Here is a 25,193-nt window from a genome sequence, read left to right on the forward strand (position 1 = left end):
TTTGTGGGTTTTTCTTAGGTTTACAGGGAAGAGGAATATATTCCAATTTATATATTTTTCCAACTCCTCAGTAGTAAAAAAAAAATAAAAGGCCAATATAGAAGATTGGAACACCATAATATCTAGAGATGGGCCACCAAATAGCAGTAATATATACACCATGCATAGTTCACCATACTTGTGGTCTCAAACTCGCGGCCCGGGGTCACATGTGGCCTGCCAGACACTATTTTGAAGCCCTTGGTATGTTTATCCTAATCACAAAAGTAAAATAAAACAATTTCTTGATCATATGTCTCTTTAGCTATAAATGACAATATTATTATTAAGACTTAGCCAAAAGGAAAGATTTATAAACTATAAAGAGTTTTACCTCATGCAAAATTGTCATTTCTTTAATAAGACATCGACTATTTTTTTCTGAGGCCCTCCAAGTACCTACAAATCCAAAATGTGGCCCTGCAGAGGGTTTGAGTTTGAGACTACTGGCTTAACTGTATCCATGACATGCTGTTTGTCTTTGGAAAGCAAAGCAGAGATTGTGATGTCATAATGCCTCATTCCACCAATAAGAGCCAGCCTCATCAGTGATGTCACAATGGCTTGATTGTCCTGTTCTCCCCTCTGCCCTCCAACCCAGCCAGCAGATTAACTATTCCCCTTTACTCAGTGGGCTCAAACTCGCAGCCCACCAGGTACTATTTTGAGGCCCTCGGTATGTTTATCATAGTCACAAAAGTAGAATAAAACCGTTTCTTGATCATATGTCTCTTTAGCTATAAATTACAATATTATTATTAAGACTTAGCAAAAAGGAAAGATTTACCTCATGCAAAATTGTCATTTCTTTAATAAGACATTAACTATTTTTTTCTGAGGCCCTCAAAGTACCTACAAATTCAAAATGTGTCCCTGCAAAGGGTTTGAGTTTGAGACCATTGCTGGATTGTGATCATAGATCTCATTTAAAATAATACGAAAAATGTGCATGTCTAATGGGGTAGAATACATTTCCAGGTGCAATTGAAAACTAAAATTCGTTTTATAGGAAGCAATATTTCAGATGTTTCGGCCAAATACGGGTCTCTGTTACACAATGATGACAAGATTAAGGAAAATAGTTAAAATTGCAAAATTGTATTGCTGCTCGGTAACCCTGGTTTGTATTAGAGAATGACGTGGGGACACATTTGTCCCTGTCCCCACAGGAACTCAGTTTCCCCATCCTCTCCCCACGAGTTCTGTCGCTGTCCCTGCTCCAGTCCTGTAAACTCTACCATAACTGCACAAGCCTCAAACATTTATGGTTTTAAAGTGTTTGAGGCTTGTTCACATGAAGACGGAGCTTAGGCATTGGTGGAATGAGGCATTATGACATCACAATCTGAGCTCTAGAATGTTGCTACTTAGGATTTTAAAGAGTTTGAGGCTTGTGCAGATGAGGGCGGAGCTGAGGCATTATGACATCACAATCTGAGCTCTAGAACAATGGTTCCCAGCCCTGTCCTGGAGGACCGCCAGGCCAGTCGGGTTTTCAGGCTAGCCCTAATGAATATGCACGAGAGAGATTTGCATATAATAGAAGTGATAGGCATGCAAATCTGCTCTATGCATATTCATTAGGGCTATCCTGAAAACCTGATTGGCCTGGGAGTCCTCCAGGACAGGGTTGGGAACCACTGCTATAGAATGTTGCTACTTATGCTTTTAAAGTGTTTGAGGCTTGTGCAGATGAGGACAGAGCTTGCAGGAACTAGAGAGTTGCGCAGGGACAGAAATCCCACCCGTCCCCACCCGTCCCCGCCAAAATCCCACCCATCCCCACCCGTCCCCGTGAGGAATCCCTCCGTCCCCACCCGTCCCCGTGAGGAATCCCTCCATCCCCACCCGTCCCCGCGAGGAATCCCCTCCGTCCCCACCCGTCCCCGCGAGGAATCCCCTCCGTCCCCACCCGTCCCCGCGAGGAATCCCCTCCGTCACCATCCTTCCCTATAAACTTCAGAAATAGTTATTTTATTTAATTATGCTACTGAATTAAAGGCTCTGGTAGAGACCCATTTACAAATAAGCAAAGAGACTATTAATTTGGAAATATTAATTGGGAAGAATACATACTTTGTAAATGGGTTTCTACCAGAACCTCTAATGTAAATATAAAATATAAATACTCAGCTGATGAGAACCCACAAACTGTCAGCTGAGGACTTCCTTTGCAGTTGGCCTGGGGTCCCTTTTGCCAAGCTTGGCAGGCAGCAGTAGCGTCCCTGAGTCACAGATGCTGGCACCTCAGTGGCTCATGGATGCTGCCAGCAACTGCTGCGCTTGGTGGAGGGGAGTTCTGACCATCTCTAGAGGAGGTCCTCTGCTGGCGGTGCTTGGGGATCCCCACCAGTCACAGCAAGGGCCAACAAGTACTTCAACACTGTAGAAATAAAACCAGAAATGCATTTCCTTTTCTTTTGAACACAAAACAAAGATATCTGCCATATACATTTCCCAAGGCAGATGACTCTATGCAATGTCACCTCGGTAACAAAATACAAAAATAGACAAATACACCCCCTCCCTTTTTACTAAACCACAATAGTAGGTTTTAGCACAGGGAGTTACGCTGAATGCCTCGCGCTGCTCTCAATGCTCATAGGCTCCCTGCGCTAAAAAACAATATTGCGGTTTAGTAAAAGGGAGCCATAGTGCAAAATATAGACAGCAGATATAAATTCTCAAAACAGACACATTTTGATCACTAAATTGAAAATAAAATCATTTTTCCTATCTTTGCTGTTTGGTGATTTCATGAGTCTCTGGTTGCACTTTCTTCTTCTGACTGTGCATCCAATCTTTCTTCCTTTCTTTCAGCCTCCTGTATGTTTCCTCTCCTCCAGACCTCATTCTCTCCCCCAACTTTTTCTTTCTGTCTCCCTGTTCCCCCTTCTTTCTGTCTCTCTGTCTGCCCCCTTTCTTTCTTTCTCCGTGCCCTCCCCCAAGCCACTCGGTTTGCTGCCACCGCCATCGGGGAATAGTCCCCAAGCCACCGCTGTCCCAAGCTTTCCCTGCAGAAGCGTCGCGCTGACCAGCATTCCGCTCCCTGACGTCAATTCTGACGTAGGAGAGGAAGTTCCGGGCCAACAAGGCATTTCTCCTCATTCCATCCAGCCTGAGCCCCATCTCTCCTTGATCCAGCATTTCCCTTCTGTGTCTGTCAGAATTACCATTCCACCTATTTTCCAGCATCACCCTTCTTTGTGTCCATCTCACCTATATCCGTATCTCACCACTTTTTCAGAATCTTCATTTGTCTCTGTCCTTGTCTTTACCCCATATTCACCATTTGCCCTTTCAATGTCTTTATCTCCCCCCCCCCACACACACTTTTTCAGCATTACTTCTATGTCTCTATTTCACCTCCTCTTCATGTCCCCTCTGTATCTCTATCCTTATTCAGAAGGTCCTGCTTACCCTTTCTCTTCTTTGTGTCACTATCTCCATTTTCAGCTTTCCCCCCTTTTCCATTGTTAATGCACCCTGTAGCCAGAATCTTTCCACCCTCCCTCCACTCCGGCCCAGCCCAGTATGAAATATTTCCTTTTGTTTCTCTCCCCTCTCTCTTCTCCTCCCTCACCCACGAGTCCTGCATCTGGCCCTCTCCCTTCTACCTGCACCTGGCAACACCCCCCTGCTCCGCGGCTCTCTTAAGCAACTCGTCAGCAGCGGTGATCAAGACAAGCTGCCGACATCGAGGCCTTCCCTCTACGAGTCCCACCTTTGTGGAAAAAGGAAGTTGAAACAAGCGGGACTCGCAGAGGGTAGGCCCCGACGCCAGAAGCTTGTGTCGATCGTTGTTGCCGAAGAGAGCCGCAGGTAGAAGGGAGAGGGAGATAGGAAGGCTGTAGAAGCTCCGGAGCATGACACCGAACCCGGCCAGGATGATTTCTTTTTCAGGCTGCTGCTGCCGCTGCCGCTGCCATCCCCCACCCGAAATGACAAAAAACAGCCTAATGCCCGCGTCGGGAAATAGCCATGCTGAGCAGTGAGCTCAGCACGTACACAGATGAAAGCCTTGCTTGCTGATTGGTCCGGCGGCACGGTGGGGCGGGGCCGCCGGACCAATCAGCAAGCAAGGCTTTCATCTGTGTACGTGCTGAGCTCACTGCTCAACATGGCTATTTCCCGACCCGACGCCAGACTTGCATCGCCAGACTTGCATCGCCAGAATTTAGGTAGGTTGTTTTCATCCCCGTGGGAGTCCCGTGGGCAAGGGGGCGTCCCCGTGGGAGTCCCGTGGGTCAGGGGGGCATCCCCGTGGGAGTCCCGTGGGCCAGGGGGCGTCCCCGTGGGAGTCCCGTGGGCCAGGGGGGGAACCCGCGGGATCCCCGCGGGACCCGCGGGATCCCCGCGATCCCCGTTCCCGTGCAGACCTCTAGCAGGAACGGGGCAGGAACAGGAAAAGAACCTGTCAGGATGGGAAAATGAGTTTCTGCAGGGACAGGGAAAAATTTGTTCTCCAACCTTGACACAATGCCAGCACTATAATCCTAGACAAAATCGCACCGCTAAGACGCCACCTAATCGACGGATTGTACGACATGGAACTAATAACACTAAAGCGAAAAGCACACAAACTTGGAAGAATCTGGACCAAACCAAGAATGAGAAGGACAAGACAACATGGAGATCCACGATACATGAATACAAAAGAATGACAAAAGAAAAACGACGTGCCATTGTATAGATCCATGGTGAGGCCCCACCTGGAATACTGTGTGCAATTCTGGAGGCCGCATTATCGCAAAGATGTGCTGAGACTGGAGTCGGTGCAAAGAATGGCCACCCGGATGGTCTCGGGACTCAAGGATCTACCATACGAAAAACGGCTTGACAAATTACAGCTATACTCGCTCGAGGAGCGCAGAGAGAGGGGGGACATGATCGAGACGTTCAAGTATCTTACGGGCCGCATCGAGGCGGAGGAAGATATCTTCTTTTTCAAGGGTCCCACGACAACAAGAGGGCATCCGTTGAAAATCAGGGGCGGGAAACTACGAGGTGATACCAGGAAATTCTTTTTCACTGAAAGAGTGGTTGATCGCTGGAATAGTCTGCCACTACAGGTGATTGAGGCCAGCAGCGTGCCTGATTTTAAGGCAAAATGGGATCGGCACATGGGATCTATTCACAGGGCAAAGGTAGGGGAGGGACATTAAGGTGGGCAGACTGGATGGGCCGTGGGCCCTTATCTGCCGTCTATTTCTATGTTTCTATGTTTCTATGTTACCTACTACTCAAATAAAATAGGATCCCCAACTACCAACAGTAAAGAGCTCTTCAAACTAATCAACACTCTATTTGATGTCAACCGCCACAAAAGTTCCCCCTCCTCCCAACTTCCTCTGCAGAATCTTTCACGTCCCACTTCAAATCAAAAACCCTCATACTAAGGACATCCTACCAAAATTCTCCTCCCCCCTTCTCCTCCACGCACCTCCAACTGGACTCAATCGCAGTCGACATGCACTTCAAAACCCCTGACTGGTTCCAATTTCTCCAACTCTACAACAAATATGCCAATTCCTATTGCCGCCTTGACAGTTGCCCACCTAGCATCATGAAATCAGCCCCTGCACACTTCAAAGTACTGCTCTACGACTGGACATCACAACAAATGATCAATGGTATATTCCCATCCGATCTCGGTCATATACTCATCACTCCCATCATCAAAAATCGCAAAGATCCAATTTCCCTTCCCTCCAACTACAGACCAGTAGCCAACATCCCTTTCTTCACCAAACTGATGGAAGGTCTGATCAACACAGCCTTCACTAACTACTTGGACAAATTCTCAATACTTCATGAATTCCAATCAGGCTCCCTGCCTCTTTCTGAACTCCCCTCCCTTCCTCCCTTCCCCTTTTCCCCTCTACTTCCACCTCGCTCTCTTTGTCCCCTTCCCCCTCTTTACTTTACTTATATTGTTAATTACCCCACATTCCCACTCTGTAATCACCCATTACTGTATCCACTATTATATATTGTCTAGAACCGGAAAGGTTCACCTTCTATGTTGTATTTTTCCACTATTGTATACCATCTAGAACTGAACAGGTATGACGGGATATAAATAAAGCTGCTTATTATTATTATTACTCCTTTGCTGCCTATTTATGGTGTAGAAGCAACTGAAACTATCAAAGAAGAGATTCCCTGAGGAGGTTATTGCAGAATTCACCGTTCAAGGATTTAAAATCAATCTAGATGCACATCTCCTTACGAGAAGCATAGAGGGATATGGGTGAATAAAATTATGCCAGATGCACATCTGGGTAGGCCTCCGCATGTGCGGATCACCAGATTTGATGGACCGAAGGTCTGATCCGGAGATGGCAGTTCTTATGTTCTTATGAAATGTACAGTATAATCTCGTTATAACGGACTTCAAGGGACTTGGAAAAACAGTCCGTTCTATCCAGAGTTGCATTTATTTTAAAACTTTATTTAGGTCAACTTGAAACAACGTACAATCAATGAACAACAGTCACTGCACAAGCATATCAGCAACATCAAGACCAAAACTCAGCAAAATGATTGCAAAACCAGAACACTGTCCTGGAAAGAAAAATAATCTGTCATTTTCTTCTGGGTTGCATTTTGATACTATGTCACCGGCATGCCACGCGCTTGTAGGTGGACCGTGCATGTCCGTTATAGCCAAACAAAACTACAGCTAAAAGCGGCTCTGGGGACCAAATTGGTTGTCCATTATATGCGAAAGTCCGTTATATGCGAGTCCGCTATATGCGATGATTTTCTGCATGTTTATAAAGGCGCACGGCCGGGACCAGTGGACCTCATCCGCTACAGACGAGGTTCCGTTATAAGCGAGTCCGTTATAACGAGATTATACTGTACTAGTCTTTAAGCCCGTTACATTAACGGGTGCTAGAACATATGTGTGTGTGTCTGTCTTTTTTTCTCTCTCTCTCCTTAGCCGCTTTCTTTCTTTCTGCCTTTATTTTTCCTTGGCTGTCCATCACCACCCCTTGCCTGCTCCCCCTGTCCATTTTCCCTTCCTTTTACCTCCACTGTGTCCACCACCACCCCTTCACTGCTCTCCTTATGCAGCAGCAGCCCTTCTCCCTTTGTTTTACCTCCCCCCTGTCCAGCAGCACCTCTTTCCTTCTCCCTCTGTCCAACATTAGTCCTCCGTTCCTTTTTCTTCACCTCCCCTGTCCATCAGCATCTCTTTCCTTCTCCCCCTGTCCAGCAGTAGGCATCCCTTCCTTTTTTATCCTCCCTCCTCCTTCTTATCCCTATGATACTCTTACCTTGCTCTGCCCCTGATCAAAGGTTCCCGACAGCTGCCCAGTTGCACCCATTGGAAAAGTTCCCACTGCCGCATCCCGCACCCCTCCTGACGCGGCTCCCGCTGTCCTTTCTGTCTGTCTCTGTCCCTGGCCTCCTTTGCCTGTCTGTCTTTCTGTGTATCTCCCTGACTCTGTGTCTTTCTTCTTTCCTTTCTGTCTCCCTTCCTCCCTCTGTCTGTCTGTCCAAAGCAGCATTCCATCCCCCTCCATTTCCCTCCCCCCACAACAGTTCCCTGTGCACCTGCCCCTGTGTCTTTTTTATTTTCTTTGTGTTTCCCTTCCTCTCTCTGTCTGTCTGTCCGTCCAAAGCAGCATTCCCTTCCCCTCCATTTCCATCCCCCCCCCCACCAGTTCCCTGTGCAGCAGCATTAGCGTTTCCTCTACCCCCCCCTTTCCCTTCCCGCGGGCCGGACTACAAAGGTGGTGATTCCAGCAGCGCTTGCATCAGTCTCAACACGCTGCTTCGGGCCCTTCTACTGCCCTGATTTACTCTGGCACGTCCCTGATGACATCATCAGAGACGCGGCAGAGCAAATCAGGGCAGTAGAAGGGCCCGAAGCAGCGTGTGGAGACTGATGAACACGCTGCTGGAATCGCCATTCGGGCCCGCGAGAAAAGAAGGGGGTGTGCGGCAAAGGAGAAACGGAGATCGGCGGCGGCGGCAGGAGAAACGGAGAACGTCGTCTGGCTGCGGTCCGGCTTGTGGAGGCGATAGGCTGGTGACGTATTAGCGCGCATGCGCACTCCTTAGGCCACAGACCTACAGCGCACGGAACACGCAAATAGTAATGCGCATGCGCGAGTTAGCCTTTTATTATATAGGATATGTAAATTATGTTCCCCTGTGGTAGTAATCTCTTCAAAACAATGCTTGACATACTGCAGTAGCAAATGGGATTTGCCTTGTTGAAACATTTTCCTCGGCCTTTGGGTTCCTTTTCCTCTGTACTAACTGTGTGCATTTTTCATTATCCCTGACTATCTCATTTGGAATGTGTCCTGTATTGCAAATTTGCCAATGCAAAGCTTCATGTCTCAGTGCGAATGCCGAGCAGATGAATGTATCTGGGCATTGATCGGAACTGTTCGATTCTGCTGCCCAATTGATTTGGTCCTCCTTTGGAACAGTGCACTCGATTCCAAATACGATGAGCCACTGGAAAAGTAAATATATCCAAAAATGAATACGCCGGTACCAAAGGTTTCCTCTGTTGAAAGGCTCAGCATAGCTTATCGCTTAGCAACCCCTAGAAAAAAAAAATGGTCTGATCTTAACACATTAGCCGCTTGTTCTCCTGAAAACTCCAAAGTGATAAGTACTATCATAGCTACCGAAATAAAGCAGATTTATTTTTAGCCATGAAATGAGGCAGTATTAATGACTGGAAGCTTTTGTTTTATCTTCCCAGGCAGAAAATGCCATGGGCTGGAAACCCGTTAGATTCATTGCTCGGTATTGTTCTCACCCTGCAAAAACACAGTATTATAAATACAAGACTAGCATTTACAGTGCGAAAGGATGTGTTTGGAACTCTGATTGTTTTCCTTCCCAGAAAAATGAGCTGCGGTTCAACACCTAGCACTTTTATCAGGCAGAAAATATAAACAAACGGTTAATTTTGCTTATTTATTGAATTCAATTTCTGTCCCGTTCTCCCCAAAGAGCTCTGAATGGGTCACATACATAATATACTATGATTTGCCATAGTTACCGTACAAGTTTTTATCCTAATTTGATACATACTAGGGATCTAATACAGTGCTCCCCCGGTTATTCGCGGTCGGCGATTCACGGTCCCAGACATTCGCAGTCTTTTCCGAGCACGAATGACCGGGCAGGAAAGGGCAGCCGGAGCACCGGCGAGTGAAGGAAATCACTCGCGGTGTGCTCCGACCGCCTCTTCCTGCTTTGACACGCAGCTCCTGATTGGTGAGGCCCGACTTTAGTGCAGGAAGAGGCGGTCGGAGCATTACTGTGAGTGATTCCCTTCACTTGCCGGCGCTCCGGCTGCTCTCTCCTGTCTCCCCCCGCTAAAAAAATGTATTCGCGGTTTTTCAGCATTCACGGAGGTTCCTGGAACAGAACCTCCGCGAATATCGGGAGAGTACTGTACCAACATACATAGTATACAGGTTACAGGTTAAATTTGACACAGTTACGGTGCAAGATTTTTCGATACAAGTTTTTTACCCTAACGCGACGCAAACCGAGGATCTAGCACCAATATACATTTCTTTGTAATCTAGCGGTCATGGACGGGGGAGTTAGGTGAAGAGGTCTGTTTTTATTGCTTTCCTAACGTTTAGGAATCTTTCAAGGGATCGGATCTGCGGGGGCAGTCGATTCCAGCGGCTTGGTATGAAGTGGGAGTAGGAATGACGTTTGACGGTTCGCAGTTGACGGGCGCGGCCAGGGGTTGTTTTGAGGCGTATTTCATCCTGGGTGCAGAGGGACCTGTTTGGCACGTACAGAGGAAGCTTAGGGCTCCTTTTACGAAGGCGCGTTAGGGCCTTATTGCGCGGAATAGCGCACGCGCTAGCTGCTACCGCCTCCTCTTGAGCAGGCGGTAGTTTTTCGGCTAGCGCGCGCTAATCCGTAAAAGAAGCCCCTAGTTGTCATGTAGCCTGACGCCATGTCGTGCAAGGTTTTAAACGCTAGCCTAAAGTTAAGCGCTCACAGTGGTGTGTCTAGCCAATGTAGGCAATTCATTTATTATTAGACTTAACCAGCGCCGATAATTGGTACGTAACACCTCATAATAATAATAATAAACTTTATTCTTGTATACCGCCAACACAGCAGAAGAGAATACACTTCTCCTTCCGTATCCATGGGAGTTAGGGGCAGAGCCGGCCCGCGAATATTAAAAAACCGTGAATAATATTCGGGCTGATTCTGCCCCTATCTACTCTCTCTATGCCCCTCATGATCTTATAAGTCTCTATCATATCCCCTCTAAGTCTCCTCTTCTCCAGGGAAAAGAGACCCAGTTTTCTAGATATAACTGCATTTAGCAAATTATGTCTATTGGTAGGAACCCCTCCCTTATACCACCCCAGAGAAAGCCATTGCTTAATCTGGTAAATTGCATACAGATAGTAGATTACATGCATATGGGGCACACAATTTTATATAGTAACATAGTACCGTATATATTCAAATATAAACCAAGATTTATGAGCCAAAAAAAATGACCCCAAAATAGGGTTCTCAGTTTATATTCGAGCCTGCTTTTTTTCTCCCCTTCCCACCTGATTACCAACAATGCTACTTTCTACCCCTCCAGATGCCCGGCACGGCTACCCACTTCCCATGACCGCCACTGCTATCTCTCCCCCGCTCCCAATAACCAGCACTGCTATCCCCACTGATGACCTTTGCTATCTTCTCCCCCACTATAACCGGCACTCCTATCACCCCCCCAGCACTCCTATCCTCCACGACCCACTCCTCCACCCCCCACCCCCCGCCCCTGACTGACATCGCACTTACAGTCCTGATGCTCCAGAATCCAATGCCGATACAGTCACATCTAACTCCAGCTCTCCCTCCCCCCCCCAATCCGTTTTGCCATATATGGGACCCAGACCGTAGAAGTCTGTCTACTATCATTTTCACTTCTCCACTGCTGGGCTTCCATTTAAGCACCATATCCACACCATATCGAGGATATGTGGTATGCCTAGCTGCTCATCTTCCCGTCTAAACCCACCTCTCTCCTTCCCTCATTCTCTGTCTCTGTGGATAATACTCTCATCCTTCCTGTTTTGTCTACTCATGATTTCGGGGTCATCTTTGACTCCTCTCTCTCCTTCACCGCCCAGATACAACATATCGCCAAAACCTGCCGCTTCTTCCTCTATAATATTACCAAATTTCAAACTTTCCTCTCTGAGCACCCTACCAAAACACTTATCCACGTCCTCATCACCTCGCGCTTAGATTACTGCAACTCGCTACTCTCAGGCCTTCCGCTTAGCCATCTCGCTCCCCTCCAATCCATCCAAAATTCAGCTGCATGACTCATTCCGGGAGAGCCGCTTTACTCACGTTACCCCTCTCCTAAAGTCACTTCATTGGCTTCCCATCCGTTTCCTTTTACTTACCTACAAATTCACTCACTCAGCCGTCCCTCACTATCTCTTTTCACTTATCTCCCCCCTGTGATCCTCCCCCCCCCATGAGCTCTGCTCAGCTGGTAAGTCCCTCCTTTCTATGCCCTTCTCTTCAGCTGCCAACTCCAGACTCCATCCCTTTTGCCTTGCTGTGCCGTATCCTTGGAATAAGCTCCCCGAATCCCTACGGCAGGATCCGTCTCTGGCAGTGTTCAAGGCCCAGTTAAAAGCCCACCTCTTTGACAGTGCTTTTGATGCCTAACGCCTCTCACCTTGGGTTCTTCATCCCCAACCCTATATGTCATATCTGTCTGTCCAAGTTAGATTGTAAGCTCTTCCAAGCAGGGACCGTCTATAAATGTCAAAATGTACAGCGCTGCTTACGCCTTTCAGCGCTATATAAATGATAAGTTTTAGTAATTGTATGCAGCCCAGCATCCTTCTGGCTACAGTCACTGTTTTGTCACATTGTTTTGCAGTCTTGAGATCCTCTTACACTATCTCGCCAAGGTCCCTCTCCCTGTCCGTGCATGTCAGCTTCTCATCCCCAAGCATATATAGCTCCTTTAGATTTTTACTACCCAAGTGCATCACTCTGCACTTCTTTGCATTATATGTTAACTGTCAAACATTAGACCATTCTTCCAACATTAGCAGATTTCTTCTCATGTTTTCTGTTCCCTCTGGCGTGTCTACTCTGTTATAAATCTTCATGTCATCTGCAAAAATACACACTTTTCCTTCTAATCCTTTAGAAATATTACTCACAAGTATATTGAACAGAACGGCATCCCTAAGGCACACCCCACTACTCACTTTTCTTTCTTCCAAGCAAATTCTATTCACCACCAGACTCTGTCCGTCAACCAATTTGTAATCCAGGTCACCACTTTGGGTTCTAACTTATTGATGAGCCTCCTGTGAGGCACTGTGTCAAACACTTTGCTAAAATCCAGGTAGATTTATAAACTATAAAGAGTTTTACTCAAGCAAAATTGTAATTTCTTTAATAAGACTTTAACTATTTTTTTCTGCGGCCCTCCAAATATCCTATTTTATCTGTGGCCCTCATAGTTAAAATTTAACATCTTACCTTTCTCAAAACTGATACACTTCAATCACTATATTGAAAATAAAATCGTTTTCCCTACCTTTGTTGTCTGGTGACCTTATTTTTCTGTGCTTTTAACTATGATTCCAGGGCCTTCTTGTCCATTGACTGTTTTTTTCTCAGTCTTCACTTTCTGCCTTGCATTCATCTTTGGCATTAACTTAACAATCATTTTTTCCATTTTTCTGCTTTATTGTCAAAATCTATGTTTCTATGTCTTACCTTCCTATCCCTCTCTCCTTCCCTCCCTATTTCCATGGTCTGATATCTCTCTCCTTCCCCCTCCCCCCAGTATAACATTTTTCTTTCCCTTCCTCCTTTCTGCCCCCTGAAGTCTATCTCCTTTCCCTTCCTCCTTTCTGCCCCCCTCTCCACCCCCCAAGTCAAACATTTTTTTTCTCTTCCTCCTGTATGCTTCTCCTCTGGTCCTCCTTCCCGCAACCAAACAACATCTCTCTCTCCCTCCATGAGTCCAACTTTTCACTCTCTGCCCTCTCCCCCTTCCCCAGTGTAACATTTCTCCTTCTCGCCTATCTGTCTTCCCCATCCATCTTGTCCTATCCATGAGTTTTACACTTTCTGCCTTCTGCACTCTTTCTCTCTCTGCCCTTGCCTCTTCCCTCAGTGGCATCCCTCCTTCCCACCCCCCAACCCAACATGCTCTCTCCCCCATGCACCATCTCACCTTCCCCTCCAGTATGTAGCACCTTTCCTTCCCCTCCCTTTCTGCCAGGTCCAGCAGTAACTCTTCTCCCTTCCTTTTACCTCCACCTTGTCCAGCAGTACCCCTTCTCCCTTCTTTTCTCCCCTGTCTAGCAATACCTGTATTTTGCAGCTGTGGTCTTGTATGCAATCACTGGGCAGGACGAGAGGCTCTGGCGCTGGCGTCAGCTGACTTGCAACTTCCTGCTGCCGGTGCATATGCCGGGACTTCTGCCTTCGCTTATCCGGCAGCAGGAAGTTGCAAGTCAGCTGACGCCAGCGCCTCTCGTCCTGCCCAGAGCGCGAGATCAGGTACAAGACCGCAGGCCGCAAAATAGCACCTGGGGGGGGGGGGACGGACTGCGAGTTTGAGACCGCATTCCTGAGCCAATCACCTCTTAGCTTCATCCTATTCCCTCTCATTCCAGAGCTTCCTTTCAAATGAAAGAGGCTCGACTCATGCTCATTTATGTCACTTAAAGGTATTTAAACGTCTCTATCATATCTCTCCTCTCCCGCCTCTCCTCCAAAGTAAACAGATTGAGATCTTTAAGTCTGTCCACATACGCCTTATGGCAAAGACCACACACCAAACTATGAGCATTCGTGCTCATCGCTTTCCAGCAACGTTTTACCTTTGAAAATCACTTCTCTTTTGTTGTACATGGCAGTTATAGAATATTGTAACTAAGCAGTTTGATAATGTTCCATTCTTGCCTTCAGTATCACAAAGAGATTTCCATGCTGAAGCATTTTACAGCTTTCACAGAGGATGTAGGTTTCACATTCACAGATACGCTGACTTTTAAATTGCTTTTATAATGTGATGTGTTGCATAGGAAAAGTGCGCTTCCGAGATTTAATAGAAGAGATGGTTATATTTTGAGAAAGTTGATGCCATAGTAGGGGGAAGCAGTGTGACATAATGATCAGTGCACAGAATTATAAAACTGCTTGGTCAGGTGTGGATCACACTTCTGCCATTCATGGTATGATCTTGAACACTTCACACGACCTCTCAGGGACCTTGCGACTGTGTGATTTATTTTTTGCGGCACCTATGCTTTGTCAGTGAATAATTGGTCTAGAGCAATAGTGAAACTGCTGAAACAATGATATGCCATAGTGTAGCATATCCTATAACAGCATAAGGTATTGAATCCTAATTTTGGCTCCAGCCATATTAAAAGTACATAGGGTCGGACATTTTGTGTGAGGTGAAATCAAAAGAAGAAAGTTTCAGAACCCAGTCTGATGACAATATAACCTTGGAACCGAGATGGAAACAATTTAAGTATACACATAAGTATACACTCGGAATGCGCTGCCTGAGGATGTGGTAAGAGCAGATAGCATAGCTGGTTTTAAAGAAAGGTTTGGACAAGTTTCTGGAGGAAAAGTCCATAGTCTGTAATTAAGAAAGACACGGGGGAAGCCGCTGCTTGCCCTGTATCGGTAGCATGGAATATTGCTACACCTTGGGTCTTGGCCAGGTACTAGTGACCTGGATTGGCCACTGTGAGAACGGGCTACTGGGCTTGATGGACCATTGGTCTGACCCAGTAAGGCTATTCTTATGTCCTTCTAGATGCCATGTACACAAGTCTGCCAATGTTATGAGAGCCTGTGTGCGTAAGGATGCAATCGCCCAGGCAAGCATCATTCTTTGACGTGATTGGTCCTTGAAAACTAACGGCAAGTAATTTTATTTTTATTTTTTATGCAGCAGTAATCCTAACTTGAGCAACAAAGCAATCAAGGCTTTGTTGCCATTTGGATCTTATCTTTGCGAACTTGGATTTTTAGCTCTGACTGAAATTAAATCGGAAAAAAGTGAACGACTGCAGATGGAGGATTATGAAATGCATGTTTGCTTGTCGACTATCGAACTGCGTTTTGAGTTAGTTTGCATTCAAAAACAAGCCCATCCATCGCATTGATTAGCAATTCTGTTGTATCTAGTTTAACTGTTATTAAAATTACCCATACATAGCTTAAAGAATGAAATAACTCTCAAATTTAATTTTTTTTTGGTTGGTTTCGCAATTTTATAATTTCAATGATAATGTGCCGTGAAAAACATTTGCTCCGTTCGGTGCGCCAGAGCTAAAAAGTTTGAGAGACACTGTTCTAGCGCATACTAATTCATTTTAATGAAGAGCACCAGGGACACGGACCTGCGACCGCAGCGGAGACTGAAAAAGGGGAAATCTGCAATCCTGGTGGGAAACTCAATCCTAAGGCAAGTAGAAAATCACATAGCGGGAGGGAGAGAGGATCGGCTAGTGACCTGTCTCCCAGGAGAAAGAATGAAGGACATCGTTGACAGAATTGAAAGACTCCTGGAGAGAGCAGAGACGGAAGAGACAGCAGTGATAGTCCACGTCGGGACGAACGATGTCGCCAGGAGAGACTACAACAAAAATGAACTTACTAAAAAGTTCAAGGTCTTAGGAAGGAAACTGAAGATGAGAACCCAGAGGATAGCCTTCTCAGAGATCCTGCCAGTACCAAGGGCAGAAGCAAGGAGGCAGACAGAACTACAATCAATAAATGCCTGGATGAGGAGATGGTGTCAGGAAGAGAGATTTCTCTTCGTGAGGAACTGGACAGCATTCTGGGGCAAGAACAAGCTCTTCAAGAGAGATGGACTACACCTGAGCACGGCGGGGACTAGACGACTAGCAAATAACATCAGAAGAGCAATCGAGCAAGATTTAAACTGAATAGAAGGGGAAAGCCGACAGTCGACCTGGTGTCGACGGTTCGGAAGACAGTATCCCGAGAAGATACTGAGTGGGAAAAATGCTGGGAAGATGCAAATGGCAAACAACAGGAGATGAAAAAACAAGGGAGCCCGACAGAGAGAGGAGGATACGAGGAGCGTACTACAAGGTGAAGTCAAAATGGAACAGGATGAATGGAAGGAACAAGAGAAGGTCAAAAGGCATATACCACAAGGGGATGACAAAAGAGACAGAAATCAGGAGTTGGCAAGTCAGAAAGGGAACAGAAAGAAAAACGAAGCACAAGAGAAAATAACAAGGAAGAGAAAATACCAGGACTTGAACTGCATATTCACTAATGCAAGGAGCCTAAAAAACAAAATGGGGGAATTAGAAGTCATAGCCAATAACGAGAGTCTAGACATTATAGGGATCACGGAAACATGGTGGAACGAGGAAAACAATTGGGACATAGTTCTGCCAGGGTACAAGCTCTACCGAAGAGACAGGACATATCAGAAAGGAGGAGGAATCGCACTATATATTAAGGACACCATTAAATCAACCAGCGTGGACGCGACAGCAACAAATGACCAACTGGAATCACTAGGGGTTAAAATACCAGGAAGGACGGAACTGAGATAAAGATGGGACTGTACTACCGTCCACCTGGGAAAACTAAAGCAGATGATACAGAAATGGAAGACGAATTGAGGCGGGAATGCAGGAACATAATTATGGGAGACTTCAACTATCCCGGGATAGACTGGAGTCTTGGAATTTCAAAATGTACAAAGGAAACGAAGTTCCTGGAAGCTGTACGAGACTGCTTCATGGAACAACTTGTCAAGGAACCAATGAGAGGGTCAGCGATTCTGGATCTAATCCTCAATGGGCTGAAAGGACCTACAAAGGGAGTGGAAGTAGTGGGTCCATTAGGTAACAGTGACCACAACATGATCCAGTTCAAAGTGGAAGTAGGACTACCAAAGGAAAAAAGAACCAATGCAACAACGTTTAACTTCAAGAAAGGGAACTATGACGCCATGACAGGAATGGTGAGAAAAAAACCTCAAAAACAGCTCCAAGAAGGTGCAGACTGTGGAGCAAGCCTGGTTTTTATTCAAAGACATAGTAAACGAGGCACAAAACCTGTACATACCCAGATTTAGAAGAGGATGCAAAAAGAATCAAACAAAAGACCCAGCATGGATAACCACTGAAGTTAAGAAAGTGATAGGAGACAAGAAAAGGACATTTTGGATGTGGAAATAGGACAAAACCGAAGAAAATTGGAAAGCGCACAGGAAGCAACAAAAAGAGTGTCACCGAGTGGTCAGAATAGCAAAGAAAGAATATGAAGAGAGACTAGCTAAGGAAGCACGAAATTTTAAACCATTCTTCCGATATGTGAGAGGAAAGCAGCCGGCGAGGGAGGAGGTGGGACCTCTGGATGAGGGCAACAAGAAGAGAGTGGTGAAGGAGGAAAAAGAGGTGGCTGACAGACTAAACATGTTCTTCTCGTCGGTCTTTACAAGAGAAGACATATCCAACGTGCCGGAACCGGAAAAAATCTTCAGGGGAGACCAAGAGGGAAAATTATCATGCATAGAGATAAACCTCGAAGATGTACTAAAGTAGAGAATGACACGGTGACAAAATTCATCACCGTTCCCGTCCCCGCTTATAACCGCGGGAAATAATCCCATGTCATTTTTTAGTGTCTATTTCAACCTCAGTCCTTCTACACCAGCATTCTTCAAAGCAAAGCTTGCGGGTCAGTGGTTGTGCCCAATTATACTCTGATTCTTCCCTCTCTCCTTAAAGAATGACATGAAGATGGTTTCCCACGGTTATCCGCGGGGACGGGAACGGTGATGGATTTTGTCACCGTGTCATTCTCTATCTAAAGCAGATAGATAGACTAAAAGCTGACAAATCTCTGGGCCCAAACGGAATCCACCCGAGAACACTGAAAGAGCTCAGAGACGAAACAGCGGATTTACTGCAGCAGATTTGCAACCTAACCTTGAAAACAGGGGTAATCCCGCAGGACTGGAGGATAGCGAATGTTACACCTATCTTCAAAAAGGGATTGAGAGGCAACCCAGGAAACTACAGACCGGTAAGCTTGACTTCAATTCCGGGGAAGATGGCCAAATCATTGCTCAAGGAAGGTATCAATGAACATGTAGAAAAAAATAATCTGATGAGAACAAGCCAGCATGGTTTCTGTAAAGGAAGATCATGCCTAACGAACCTACTGCATTTCTTTGAGGGGATAAGCGAGCAATTGGACAAGGGTGACCCCCATAGACATCGTATATCTCGATTTCCAAAAAGCCTTTGACAAGGTACCTCATGAGCGCCTACTGAGGAAACTGTGGAGCCACAGGGTGGTAGGGGACGTGCACAGATGGATCAGAAATTGGCTGGCGGACAGGAAACAGAGGGTAGGACAGGAAAGGGGTCACAAGTGGGTCACACAGGGGTCAGTGTTTGGACCGCTGCTGTTCAATATATTCATAAATGACCTGGAAATAGGGACAAAGTGCGAAGTTATAAAATTCATGGACGACACAAAACTCTCCAGTAGAGTCAGAACTGTTGAGGAATGCAAAGAATTACAAGGAGACCTGAACAAACTGAGTGAATGGGCAAAAAGATGGCAGATGAGCTTCAATGTAGAGAAATGTAAAGTCTTGCATGTGGGGAAGGGGAACCCAATGTACAGCTATACGATGGGAGGGAGGGTACTGGGGGAAGGCTGCCTAGAAAAAGACCTGGGGGTTTTGGTGGACAAAACAAAATGAAGCCGCAATGTGCAGCGGCCTCAAAGAAAGCGAACAGAATGTTGGGCATAATCAAAAAGGGTATCACTACCAGAACGAAGGAGGTTATTCTACCACTGTATCAAGCGATGGTGCGCCCACATCTGGAGTACTGTGTCCAATACTGGTCGCCCTACCTTAAGAAGGATATGGCGATACTCGAGAGGGTCCAGAGAAGAGCAAGAAGGATGATTAAGGGCATGGAAAACCTTTCATATGCTGAAAGGTTGGAGAAGCTGGGGCTCTTTACCCTAGAGAAACAGAGACTTAGAGGGGACATGATAGAGACTTATAAAATCATGAAAGACATAGAGAAGGTGGAGAAGGACAGATTCTTCAGACTAACAGGGCCAACAAAAACAAGAGAGCATTCAGAAAAATTGAAGATTCAAAACGAATGCTAGGAAGTTCTTCTTCACTCAGAGGATGGTGGACACCTGGAATGCGCTCCCAGTGGAGGTGATGGGGCAGAGTATAATATTGGGCTTCAAAAAGGGATTGGATGACTTCCTGAGGGAGAAAGGGATTGAAGGGTACAGACAGAGGGTAACTATACAGGTACTAATGAATAGGGAATAAAGAATTTAGGTAAGGACTTACAGGTCATGAACCTGGAGTCCGCCGCGGGAGCGGACTGCTGGGCACGATGGACCCCTGGTCTGACCCGGCAGAGGCAATGCTTATCTAATATAATAAAATGCTAGGCCGCGCATGCGCACTAAAAAAAACGTGTTCCCTGATCTGTCGGGTTTTTTTTAGTGCGCATGCGCGGGTTGTACGTCACCAAACTCGGCAACGCAAGCCATGTCCGCCGTCGGCCTCGAGCTCCTGGGGGCCGGCGGCTCGAGTCGCCCAGCCGGTGCTGAGTCCCCCCCACTCCCACTTCAGCTGGCACGGACGGTTTGAGAATGAGGGAGAGAACAACGCAGCCAGACGGACCGCGGGAAGGGAAAGGGGGGGAGGGTTTCGAGGGAGCCGGCTGGCCGCATAAATTATTTTAATTTGAAATCTGCCGCCGTCGCTGCGGCTCCTCTCTCATCTTCCGACATAATATAAGTGCAGCTCATGAGAGGAGCCGCAGCGGCGGCTTTGAAAACGGCTCCCTTAGTTCGCTGCATTTTTTTTTTAAGTTTAAAACTGCCGCCGTGGCTCCTCTCACGATCCCGGCCTGTGTCAGAGAAGGCTTCCGACGCAGGCCGGATCGTGAGAGGAGCCGCGTAGGCATCTTTAAACTTAAAAAAAAATCCAGCAAAGAACTAAGGGAGCCGTTTTATCTCCATGCTGCTACGAAGGAACAGGTGAGGGGGAGGGAAATGCTGATGCTGATGCACAGGGAGCAGGCAGGCATGGCAGGCAAGCAGGGGAAGAGGGAAAGGGGCTGCTTTGGGGGTAGGGGTGTGCTGGGGGCACATAGCAGTCATGGGCAGGGGATCACAGAACAGGCAGGCATGGCTCAACAAGGGGAGAGGGAAAGGGGGCTACTTTGGGGTGAGGGGTTTCCTGGGCCAGACAGCAATCATAGGGGGGAAACAGAAAGGGGCCACGGAGCAGGCAGGCATGGCACAAAAGGGGGCAGGGGCATTGGGAAACGGGGCTGCTTTGGGGGGAAGGGTGTTCTGGGGGCACACACCAATCATGCCGGGGAAGAGAAGGGGGCCACAGAGAGATAGGCAGGCATGGCGCAAGACAGAGACACAGACAGAAAGAATGACAGACAGACAGACAGCATCCAAGCACAGAGAGAGAAAGGAAAAAAAAAAACCAGTCGTCTACTCTAGCACCTGTTGCACAGGGGGAGAACGAAAGAGATGCTGATGGACAGGGGGTTGAAGAAAAGGAACGGAGGACTAATGTTGGACAGGGGGAGAAGGAAAGAGGTGCTGCTGGACAGGGGGGAGGTAAAACAAAGGGAGAAGGGCTGCTGCTGCATAAGGAGAGCAGTGAAGGGGTGGTGGTGAACACAGGGGAGGTAAAAGGAAGGGAAAATGGACAGGGGGAGCAGGCAAGGGGTGGTGATGGACAGCCAAGGAAAAAGAAAGGCAGAAAGAAAAAAAGCGGCTAAGGAGAGAGAGAGAAAGAAATAAAGACAGACACACACACATATGTTCTAGCACCCGTTAATGTAACGGGCTTAAAGACTAGTGTTCTTATATTCTTACGTAAACAATATGTCATGTATTGCAGTATATTAGTACAATCTATTTTGGGTTAGTTTGCGCTATCAGGATGCATAGGAGGCATATTTGGTTAGTGTGGCCATTTTTTTAAAACATTTTTAACACATGCTAGAACTTTTGAGCTCCCACTAATTGACCTACTGTAATGGGATTGTGATTTGATATACCACTTGAGCAAGGTGTATTAAGCAGTTTACAATCGGGTACTCAAGCCAAATGGCCCATCCAGTCTGCCCATCCGCAGTAACCGTGATCTCTTCCCCTCTCTAAGAGATCCCATGTGTCTATCCCAGGCTTTCTTGAAATCAAACACAGTCTGTCTCCACCACCTCTACCGGGAGACTGTTCCATGCATCTACCACCCTTTCTGTAAAAAAGTATTTCCTCAGATTACTCCGGAGCCTCTCACCTCTTAACTTCATCCTATGCCCTCTCATTGCAGAGTTTCCTTTCAAATTAAAGTGACTTGACTCATGCGCATTTACATTATGTAGGTATTTGAACGTCTCTTATCATATTTCCCCTCTCCCTATTGGCTAAGGCTCTTAACATTTGCATCTCCTCTTCCTATAGGCTAAGGCTCTGTGCACCTGCATTGTGAGGTCATAGAGCTGCCCATCCGCAGTAACCATTATCTCTTTCTCTCTCTGAGAGATCCCGCGTGCCTATCCCAGGCCCTTTTGAAGTCAGACACAGTCTCTGTCTCCACCACCTCTTCCACGCATCTACCACCCTTTCTGTAAAAAAGTATTTCCTTAGATTAATCCAGAGCCTCTCACCTCTTAACGTCATTCTATGCCCTCTTATTGCAGAGTTTCCTATCTGTCCCGGCGGGCTCACAGTCTATCTAAGATACCTGGGGCAGTGGAGGATTAACAGACTCTCCCAGGGTCACAAGGAGTAGTGCGTGGTTTGAACCCATATCCTCATTGGGATGAGGCTGTAGCTCTAACCCAGTGTCTCGCAAACTTTTTCAAGCTATGCAGCGCACTAAATATAGTGGCCGCAGCTAGAGGCTGCGTGACGTCTCTGCGAGAGGCACGTCCTGTAGGCAGTCAGCTAGCGCCTCTCTGGCATCTTGCGGCACACCTGAAATCTCAGGCGTCACACTAGCGTGCAGCGGCACACAGCTTGCAATACACTGCTCTAACCACTAAGCCACACTCCTTTGTTTAGACCAGTGTTTTTCAACCTTTTTACACCTATGGACCGGCAGAAATAAAAGAATTATTCTGTGGACCGGCATCGGTCCGTGGACCAGCGGTTGAAGAACACGGGGCTAAGTCGTGGGCCAGATCCCGCCCATCTCTACCCAATCTCCATCCCAGACCCCGCCCCCATAATAGTACTAATTGCACCTTGCACGTCCCTTGCCTCATCTGGAAGCCTTCCCTCTGACGTTTCAACGTCAGAGAGAAGGCTTCCGGTTCAGGCGCAGGATGCCCATAGGAGCCACTGCCTGTGGCTTTGTGCACTGAATCAGTTAGGAAGAGGGAGCTGGCTCGAAGATAACGCCGCATTGATCGCACCGTGGACCGGTGGTTGAAGAACACTGTTTTGGGCCTGATGCACGTGCTGGCCCTGTGGTCCGGCGGGGAATTTCTGTGGACCGGCACTGCTCCATGGACCGGTGGTTGAAGAACACTGGTTTAGACGAGACAAAAATGTATTGTGTTTACTAAAACAAAAAACATTGAAATACACACCCTAACAGCGCCGCTTGTGATTGTGGTCAATGTCCCATCTGATTAAGGAATGTTATTAGTTGTAGCATGTCAGATGAATTACAGTAAAGTGTAATTATATGAACTAGGTTGTTACAGAACCACCTATCTTTGCGATCAGGCAGGTGCGATTAGTTAGAGAATCGGGGTGGGGGAGGGGGGTTAAGGTGTCTGTTCTTTAAGACAGATGCGATTCTGTATAGGATGCCGGTATGCAATTCTCTGCCACATAGGTGGCCATCGAGACTGGCGTCCTACAATGAATCAGCCCCTAAGTGCGCTCCTTCCAGATGCACATCAGAAGTGTCAATAATTGGCATATAAGTGCAAAAGTTATTCCGTAATACACATGCCAAAGTCACTCACCCCCTAATTTTATAAAAAGTGCTAAAAGCTCCACACACACGTTTGGTCACAAACCCAAATTAAGTATGCAAGTTAATTGAATAATAAGCTAATTAGCACTGATAATTGGAATTGCAGCAAGCAATTATCAGTGCTAATTAGACTCAGTTACAAGTTGCAATTGTAAATTTAGGCAAAAGATTAAAAAAAGGGGGTATGGGCCATGGGCAGCCCTTGAGCGGACTGAGGGCGTTCCTTAAATTATGCGCGTAATTATAGAATAAAGACATCTGTGCCTAAAGTTAGACACGGTGTCAGGTCAAAAGCGCGCCGGGACAAAGGCGCGCCCAGACAATTGAGCGCAGCGCGGAGGCGCGCGCCGCTCTAAATTACTGTTTTTAGGGCTCCGACGGGAGGGCGTGGGGAGGAACCCCCCACTTTACTTAATAGACATCGCGCCGCGTTGTGGGGGGCGTGGGGGGTTGTAACCCCCCACATTTTACTGAAAACTTCACTTTTTCCTTGTTTTTAGGCCTCTATATATACAGTGTTCCCTCGGTCGTTCGCAGTCAGTGGTGCGCGGTCCCGGTCATTCACAGTATTTTCCGATCACGAACCGCCAACAAGGAGAGAGCAGCGGGAGAGGCAGGAGAGAACAGCTGGAGCGCCGGCGAATGCAGAAAATCACTCGCTGTATGCTCCGACCGCCTCTTCCTGCTTTGACACGCAGCACCTGATTAGTAAGGCCCAACTTTAGTGCAGGAAGAGGCGGTCGGAGCATACAGCGAGTGATTTCCTTCACTCACAGGCACTCCGGCCGCCCTCTCCTGCCTTTCCCGCTGCCCTCTCTTGTCTCCTCCATGAAAAACCGTATTCGCGGTTTCTCAAGATTCGTAGGCATTCCTGGAACGGAACCCCCGCGAATATCGGGGGAGTACTGTACCACAATGGGGGGAATAAAGAATGAAAAATGAGGGAGAATTTTAAAACGGTGTCTTGGATGGAATAATGAAGCTTCCTGGACGTTGGGACTTGGTCATTGCAAAGCAGGGAGACTATGGGCTCCTTTTACAAAGGTGCACTAGCGGTTTTAGCGTGTATGCTAGCCGCTACCGCCTCCTTTTAAGCTACCGCAGGCTATAGCGCGCGCTAATCCGGTGCGTACGCTAAAAACGCTAGCACACCTTTGTAAAAGGAGCCCTATGTTGAAGGATTGTAAAGAAATACTTGAAAAAAAAAAAAAGTGTGCATTATTTATGAAATGACCCTCGTATAGGGAAGATGGTAATATAAAAAGTCTCAATGTTTTTGATGGATGAAGACAATGAAAGGACGAGTGCCGGGTGATATGAGAAGCCTAGTACAGAGAGTTACCTGTACAAATTGCTTTGTGAGTGAGAACTAAGACATTAACCATCATTTGAAATATGATTGAAGCCAATTGGCGCTGATAAAAGTGGTGATGTCGTCTGATCTATGAGAGTGACAGAAGGGAAAGACTGTGCTATGTTGTAGTGACTGAAGGCGTTTTAAGGCCCTCCATATATGATGCTACTGTAATGCCTAAGCGCCGACGTGGGCATGTTCAGGGGCAGTGGCAGACTTCAGAATTACTAGGCGTTGCTGGCCACGATTCTACAAGGACCCCAGGCACCGGAATTGTAGGCCTGTAAAACCCTGGCCCACATTTCTGGGTCCTTGCTAGCTGTGATTCTGTAAGTGACGCCTGTCGGTGATTGGTACACGGCAAGCGCCCATGTTCCAGGTACCTGCTGAGTCGGGCGCCACTTGCAGAATCAGGTTCTAAGGCCCTGATTCTACAAAGTGCGTCCCGATTTTAGGCAGCCGTAGGTGTCCTACAGCTGTCTAATCAGCCAATCGGGATGCACATTTTTTTAAAAAATGCTCCCCAGGCAGGCCGCCTATATTGAAGGCGCCTCTGGGAGCCTAGGGAGGCCCGCAAGACGCCTAAGCTCGCCTAAGGGCCTTAGGCGAACCTAGGCGGCCCTATGCGTTTCCGTAGTAGAGGAAGAGACGCTTACAATGTAGGCCAGCAAAATGCTGGTCTACATTGTAAGTAGACGCGGCCGCTATACT

The 25,193-nt window shown here is 47.0% G+C and overlaps 1 protein-coding gene across 7 annotated transcripts in view; it reads left to right on the forward strand.

The window, feature by feature from the left end:
• The window catches only part of TRAPPC9 (trafficking protein particle complex 9), a 1,198,476-nt gene that overhangs the window by 1,050,501 nt on the left and 122,782 nt on the right, over nt 1-25,193 (forward strand). The gene's annotated exons all lie outside the window — the stretch shown is intronic.

The sequence above is a fragment of the Geotrypetes seraphini genome, chromosome 2 (genome assembly GCF_902459505.1).
Source record: "Geotrypetes seraphini chromosome 2, aGeoSer1.1, whole genome shotgun sequence".
In the NCBI taxonomy this organism is placed as follows: Eukaryota; Metazoa; Chordata; class Amphibia; order Gymnophiona; family Dermophiidae; genus Geotrypetes; species Geotrypetes seraphini.